We start from the raw sequence: 8455 nt of genomic DNA, 5'->3' as shown, positions 1-8455 counted from the left end.
GTTGGGCCACTGGCGTCTCCCAGGCTGGCCAGGGAGTGGAAAAGTGCATTAACAGAGAAATGTGTCAAAAGTTCTGCTCCCAAAACGAATGCTTCAGGGATCCAATATTTTATTTTATGACTCTACATGCAATTTTTGCAAATGGTATGTTTGGCTCCAGTGGATCTTTCTTCACACCTTAATTAGTTCTAGTGACTGCTTTTATGTTGTTAGGCACTCTAGGAGAGAGAGACACCAGGAGTCTCGCTAATTCTCTTCTGTTCTGGGAACACAGTGACTTTTCTTTTTTTTTTTTTGAGCAAATTCTTTTGACTTATCTATCAACAGTACTAGAGTCATCTAATTAATCTCATTTCTTTCTGAGAAACTGGGACACTCTCAATGGGCCATCAGAAAGGCCAAGGTTGATAGCTTTAAAGAGGAATATATGAGGTCTTTCACAACCAGGCATCTGCTTAATCTCCACTCCCCCACCCTGGCTGCTTCTCCCAAATGCATCCTAATCTCCAGCAAACTGAGCCTCAAACTCTCCCTGCTGTCATCTACATGCCGTTCCTTCTATCCAAAATACCTTTGGTTATTGGTCTGGCCATTGGATATGAGTCTGTCAGGACTCAGGTTGTTCCTGGTTTCTGGAGGAAGGCGGAGCTGCAGTAGTGAGGCAGCTGAGCACGCTGACTTCCATATCAGACAGACCTCACTCAGTGTTCCTGCCTCTGTGACTTTGAACAAGCACCCTAACCTCAAGAAGCATCCATGTTCCCATCTGGTAAATGGGTACAAGAGGAGAACCTTCAACACAGGGCAGCTGCTGAGATAAAATAATTCATGCGACCCTTTACCATAATTAGGAGCACACAGCTAGGCACTTGGCGAATGTTGGCTTCTTCGACTGTTGTTGGCTGGGATGTCCTCCGTGCCACTTCCTTTCCCACCCTCAGCCTAAAGAAGCTGCCTCTTATTTATGATCCAGTTGCCTGGGTGCCAGCTCCAGCATAGCAGTTACTGTACTGGTTGTTGTCAGATTGTTTTTCTCCTTTTTTAGACTGAAAACTCTTCCAGGACAGGGACCGTGAACTTAAATTCTTCATTTCAAATGCCTGGTACAGTAGCTAATATATACTAGGCATTTAATAAGTAAAGGGATGATTGACCTCTTATGGTTCATTTATTCCTTTATGTATTACCTTTTACTTACCATGATCTCCTTTGGGCATCCCATGAGATAGGCATAGCAGAAAACCATATTTTATAGCAGAGGAGCAAATGAAATGAGCTTTCTAGGATCAACAGCAAATGAGCGACAGAGTTTGGGCTGAAATGCAGGCACCCTGACTCTTTGTCTGGTGCTCCTTCAGGGAAGGCTGAGGAGCACACAGTTTAAGAGCATGGGCTTTGGAAATAGCCAGACCTGATCGCAAAATCTGCCTCTCCTACTCACCAGCTGTGACCTGGGACAATTTATTTTTTATGTCCCAATCAACTGTTTCCTAGTCCTTAAATGCTGGTAACCGCAGTGCTTTTTCAGAGCACAGCCCAGTCCCAGTGCATCGTGAGAGCGCAGTCCATGGTGGCCATCATTATGAGAATGAAACTGAAGTCCCTCATTACCATACAGATGCAGAATCCCACAGAATGCATCGTAACCCCCAAACAGCCAATCTCAGAGAGCCAGACGAGCATGTGAGTGGGTGCTGGTCCCGTCCCCCCAAACCAGGGCACTTTGCTGTGGAGAAAGAAGAGGACATATATACACTACCAAACGTAAAATAGATAGCTAGTGGGAAGCAGCCGCATGGCACAGGGAGATCAGCTCCGTGCTTTGTGCCCACCTAGAGGGGTGGGATAGGGAGGGTGGGAGGGAGACGCAAGAGGGAGGAGATATGGGGACATATGTATATGTATAGCTGATTCACTTTGTTATAAAGCAGAAGCTAACACACCATTGTAAAGCAATTATACTCCAATAAAGATGTTAAAAAAAAAAAAAAAAGAAAAGGACAGTCTATGTCACTCTCCATTGTCTTCCCACTCTCATTTGTATACTGCTTAGTTCACTGGTACAAGGGTGTTGTCTGGGTGCACAGCGGTATCTTTCACGTCCCAACAATTTAATTTATTCCAGGCACTGACGGTTTCTCCAATATATCTCCAGCTCAGCTCTTATTGCTACATTTCACTCGGAGAGGGAGCGGAAATTGGGAATCATTTGTCAAGGATATGGGAGAATAAGACATCCAACTTTCTGCAATAAAGAGGATGAAGCCCTCTGTTTTGCTTTCATACTGCATCCAGGGATTCAAAGTGTACATACGCTGAGTAAGAGGCTCCCAAAATTAGTCACTGGACCGCTGCACTTTTTAAAAGATGTTTTGCTCATTGAGTCAACATTTATTTAACTCCTAGTAAGCACCAGACTTGGGGAGTTCAGAAGTGAGAAAGATAAACTGTACAGCCTCCCAAGCAAATAGCTATGTAAGAGGAAAATGAGGTGAATGAGGAAATATTCGAAGACAAAAGAGAAGTCTGTGGGAGCTGAGTTACTGCAGTTCAGAGGAGAGAAAGGAGCAGACATTTGAATTCAGCCTTGAAGGGTGGGGAAAAAGCAGTGCTGTGAAAGGGCACAGTATAAGTGACGGCAAAGGGAGGTTTGGGGCAGCTCATGGACGGGGTGAGAGCAGGCAATGAAGAGCCAACGACGATGCTGATCAGGGGTTGATGACAATATCAGATCTGCCCTCCAGGGGGACCTTCGGCAACCGTGGGCGCGTGGACTGAGTCTGGGGGGAGACTGAGGCGGAGGGAACTTTGGATGAGTGTGTTGCTTCAAGAATCAAGGACCCTGGGTGCCTCTTCTCTCTTAAGTGTTTTGTACTCAGTTATGGAGCCATCGGTTCTTCTGTTGAATTGTCCTGAATCCTGGTGCTAATTTTAGCATCAAAATCCAGATACAGAAACTTATTAAAGAAGGGATGAAAAGTCATACGATGGCTGAAGTCAGAGCACAAAGCTCAGTCTGAGTGAGTCATCGAAGCAAGAGACACCAAGCCAGTAAATAACATTAACCTGATGAAAAGAGCCATTTGTTTACAATACCCCCTACCCCTTTCTTTCTTGATGTGGAGGTTAAACAAAGCACACGTAATGAAGCCGAAGAGGATTTGTTAAACAGCAACCCTTAAGCATTACCCAGCAACGTTTATGAAGCATTGTCACAGTCTCACTCCTCTGAGGTTGAGAAGGGCAATTCAAGATAGGGAGGGTGGGAGGGAGGGAGACGCAAGAGGGAGGAGATATGGGGATGTATGTATATGTATAGCTGCTTCACTTTGTTGTAAAGCAGAAACTAACACACCATCGTAAAGCAATTATACTCCAATAAAGATGTTTTTTTTTTAAAAAAAGATGGGGTAATGAAAAAAAAAAAGATGGGGTAATGGGGGTAAGCCAGCCTTCACACCCTGCTCAGGTCAGAAGCAACATCAAGACCAGTGCCTAGAACCCCAATGAATCTACTTAGTGGGCCTCTCAATCTGTTCATGGGAAGGATGGGCAGAGATAGACATCTGGATGAAAGGATGCTTTCTTGGGACTTCCCTGGTGGCACACTCTGCACTCCCAATGCAGGGGGCCCAGGTTTGATCCCTGGTCAGGGAACTAGATCCCACATGCATGCCACGACTAAGAGTTTGTGTGCCACAACTAAGAAGCCCGTAAGCCACAACTAAGGAGCCCGTAAGCCTCAACTAAGGAGTCCATGAGCTGCAGCTAAGGAACCTGCCCGCCGCAACTAAAACCCGGCGCAACCAAATAAATAAATATTTAAAAGAAACAAAAGGGATGCTTTCTTCACAGGAAACCAGTCAGAACTGGCTAGCTGGAAGATGAGGTTTGCATTTGTGTTTTGAAGCCAAGAAGAGTTGTTGTAACATCCCACAGCTACTTAAGCTGGCTTGGCATCATGGCTAGTTTGGCTCTGATAGCTTTTGTCTGTATTTATGGCCAACAGAGAATGGGCCCTCAAGTGGCTCAGCAAGGAGAAGCATTCTAAAAGATCCAGGGTGAAAGAGGAGTGAGTAGGTAGGCAGGGATCACTGAGAACGTGTTGGCAGGACTAGGGCTCTTCTGATGGTCTCAGAGTGATTGTCTTAGGCTTTATCTTCCATGGTCCCCATGGGAAAATTTCATGCATCAGAATAATAATGATCCTGAGATGCAAATTATAAAGAGTACACTGCATAAGTGCTCCTAATGAGCTTTACGGATTCAGGAGAAACATTTATTTGCTGAAGCAGCCTAGTTGTAAAAATAATGTATAAAGTAATTAAATACTTGACAAGAAGCTAACTTTTACTTTAGAAATTTATATAAGTAGTAATGATTCCACTGTATGCTAGGAACGTCAGTAATAATTATAAATGATATTCAAACTACATCATCGACACTGGATATACAATTCCTCTAAAATTTGGTACAGCAACTTTCAGCTTGGAGAGCTCTTAAAAGTAAGTTGGATAATCATTTGCCTTTATAATACAAAGTAGCACTAAAAGACCACCCTTATCTTTTCCCCAAAGATCTCCCCTGTTTAACAGTCAATTACCTGGAATTCTATCACTAACGATTTAGTCTTGTTGAGATAGATTTCTAGGCCCAAGATGGAGTCACTCCTGCTCAGAGTGCTACATCAGCAAACCAAAACTTAGGTATCTTTTGCATCCCTGTAAATACTCCTCCACTTGACCAGAAATGCAGTATATCCAGTCAGCCAATCTCCAAACACCAAGCCAACTATGGGCTCTATACTTAACCTCCTGTTCCTTCTTAGCCTAATCAAGGCCTCAGCCAACATGTTTTCTATGCTTTCTATTTCTATTTTTCTCTTCCTTGTTCTTTATTCTTTTTTTTTTTTTTTTTTAATTCTTGCTGTGTTGGGTCTTCGTTTCTGTGCGAGGGCTTTCTCTAGTTGTGGCAAGCAGGGTCCACTCTTCATCGCGGTGCGCGGGCCTCTCACTATCGCGGCCTCTCTTGTTGCGGAGCACAGGCTCCAGATGCGCAGACTCAGTAGTTGTGGCTCACGGGCCTAGTTGCTCCGCGGCATGTGGGATCCTCCCAGACCAGGGCTCGAACCCGTGTCCCCTGCATTAGCAGGCAGATTCTCAACCACTGCGCCACCAGGGAAGCCCAGTTCTTTATTCTTTATCCTATAAAAGTTTCCTGTCTTCATCCCATTTTGCAGTTCTCTGATCGGAGAATGTCTGCTTCATGATGTGTTAAATAAAGTTTGAATCACTTATGTTGTCTTCTTAAACATTTTTAACAGTCCTTTGGGGGTGACTCTCTAGGTATCCTGGTTTTTGAAAGCATAACCTCTTTCTGGAAGAGTTGGAAGTGCTGCTAACATTTAAAGGTCTAAATTCATACTGCAGTATACTTATTTCACCACTAGATGTTGGTCTTGCCGCTTTGATAACGTTGAAAGGTTGTTTTGCCCTTCAGAAAAAATGTTAAGCGTGCTTTTTAAGGTACAGAAAACTTCTTAAAAAGATCCAACTAATCTGACTAGTTCTTAATAAATAGCATAGACAACTGTATAAAAAGTTATCCAACAGATTCAACCCAAGACTTTTCTGTCTAGTGCTTCCTAAGGCTGTACTTGTATCTTCATTTAGAGTTCTGTGTATGAGCTTCTTGGATGACCTCCTGTGGGTTTAACAGAATCTAAGCCTCTGATTTCAAAACTGAGCCTTGCAGGTTTGCCCAGAAGCTAAGATCTTCTGACTTAGGAGCATGGGGTTTGCAGTGAGCTAATTGGCACTTAAGTTATTTGAATTAAATTATTCTCAGTTCATTTAATAAGAATGCCTTATGATTTTTTCTCTTGCTTGCTTTCAGCAACCAAGTTGAACAACAACAAAAATAAGTGAAATGTAAAATGGATCTGTCTCTTGCTTCTTTATTGACCTGAATGTTTAGTCCATCAGGAAAATGCTTGTGCAATTACGTGTATATAGCTTCAGAAAAACTTAGCAAGCTGAAGGAAAGCTGGGGAAATTTAGCAGTCCAGTTTAGAAGAGAGCATCAATTAGTCATCTTTGTTTAGAAGATGATAGGCAAGTTTACAGCTTGGAAACTAGCTGAAATCTTATAACCAAAACAACAACAAAAAATGATAGTACACAAAAAACACAACAATATACCTTTACCTACAAAGGAATCAAAACATAAAATCATGTATAGTGAATGAGTCTTTCGGGACTCAAGGTCAAGACGTTGACAATAAATCAACAGAGAAGCTACCAAATATTTATTGTGCACCAATTATTACCCAAGTAACATAATAGATAGTTTACATACATTATCTTATTAAACCCTCCCAACATATCGATAGGCATACTTGACTCTGTGTACGGAAAAGAAAATTAAAACTCAGAAGAGTTATTTCTTCAAGACCCTCCAGTTAGTAAGTTGTGAAACTGAGATGTGAATGCAAGTCTTTGGACTTGAAATCCAGGGTCCCTTCCCCACACTGCAGCTACTCACATGGGAATTTTCATTGAGGAAATGATGTTATTGGGCACACATACCCACTTGCAGCCGTCTGAGTAGGAATATTACATAATACAATACATACAATGGAATACTATTTAGCCTTAAAAAAGAAGAAAATCCCATCATATGCTATAACATGGATGAACCTAGAGGACATTATGCTAAATGAAATAGCCAGTCAGGGAAAGAAAATACTGTATAATTCCACTTATATAAGGTATCTAAAGTTGTCAAAGTCATAGAAGCAGAAAGTAGAATGGTGGCTGCCAGGGCATAGGGGGAGGGGGAAATGGGGAGCTGTTGTTTAATGGCTATAGAGTTTCAGTTTTGCAAGATGAAAAATGTTGTAGAGATCTGTTGTAAAACAATGTGAATATACGTAACTGTACACTGAAAAATTGTTAACATAAATTTTGTTATGTATTTTTTTACTATAATTAAATTGAAAAAAGAATATGCAAAAATGTCTATAAATAATAAAGGCTAGAGAGGGTGTAGAGAAAAGGGAACCCTCTTACGCTGTTGGTGGGAATGTAAATTGGTGCAACCACTGCGGAAAACAGCATGGAGGTTCCTTAAAAAACTAAAAATAGAGCTACCATATGACCCAGCAATTTCACTCCTGGGCATATATCCAGAAAAGCTGAAAATTTTAATTCAGAAAGATACATGCACCCCGATATTCATAGCAGCACTATTTACAATAGTCAAGACATGGAAGCCCCCTAATGTCCATCAACAGATGAATGGATAAAGAAGATGTGGTGTACATATTATGGACTCAGCCATAAAAAAGAATGAAATAATGCCATTTGCAGCAACATGGATGGATCTGGAGATTATCATACTAGGTGAAGTAAGTCAGACAGAGAAAGACAAATATTATTTGATATCACTTATATGTGGAATCTTAAAAAATACAGACAAACTTATTTACAAAACAGAAATAGACTCACAGACATAGAGAACAAACTTATGGCTATCAAGGGGGAAGGATAAATCAGGAGTATGGGATTAACAGATACACGCTACTATACATAAAATAGATAAACAACAAGGATTTACTGTATAGCACAGGGAACTATATTGTAATAAACTATAGTGGAAAAGAATCAAAAAAAGAATATAGATATATGCATATATATTTATAACCAAATCACTTTCCAGTTAGTAAGTTGTGAAACTGAGATGTGAATGCAAGTCTTTGGACTTGAAATCCAGGGTCCCTTCCCCACACTGCAGCTACTCACATGGGAATTTTCATTGAGGAAATGATGTTATTGGGCACACATACCCACTTGCAGCTGTCTGAGTAGGAATATTACATAATACAATACATACAATGGAATACTATTTAGCCTTAAAAAAGAAGAAAATCCCATCATATGCTATAACATGGATGAACCTAGAGGACATTATGCTAAATGAAATAGCCAGTCAGGGAAAGAAAATACTGTATAATTCCACTTATATAAGGTATCTAAAGTTGTCAAAGTCATAGAAGCAGAAAGTAGAATGGTGGCTGCCAGGGCATAGGGGGAGGGGGAAATGGGGAGCTGTTGTTTAATGGCTATAGAGTTTCAGTTTTGCAAGATGAAAAATGTTGTAGAGATCTGTTGTAAAACAATGTGAATATACGTAACTGTACACTGAAAAATTGTTAACATAAATTTTGTTATGTATTTTTTTACTGTAATTAAATTGAAAAAAGAATATGCAAAAATGTCTATAAATAATAAAGGCTAGAGAGGGTGTAGAGAAAAGGGAACCCTCTTACGCTGTTGGTGGGAATGTAAATTGGTGCAACCACTGCGGAAAACAGCATGGAGGTTCCTTAAAAAACTAAAAATAGAGCTACCATATGACCCAGCAATTTCACTCCTGGGCATATATCCAGAAAAGC

Source organism: Physeter macrocephalus, chromosome 9 (genome assembly GCF_002837175.3).
Source record: "Physeter macrocephalus isolate SW-GA chromosome 9, ASM283717v5, whole genome shotgun sequence".
NCBI lineage: Eukaryota > Metazoa > Chordata > Mammalia > Artiodactyla > Physeteridae > Physeter > Physeter macrocephalus.
Note: the sequence above shows the minus strand (reverse complement) of the source record.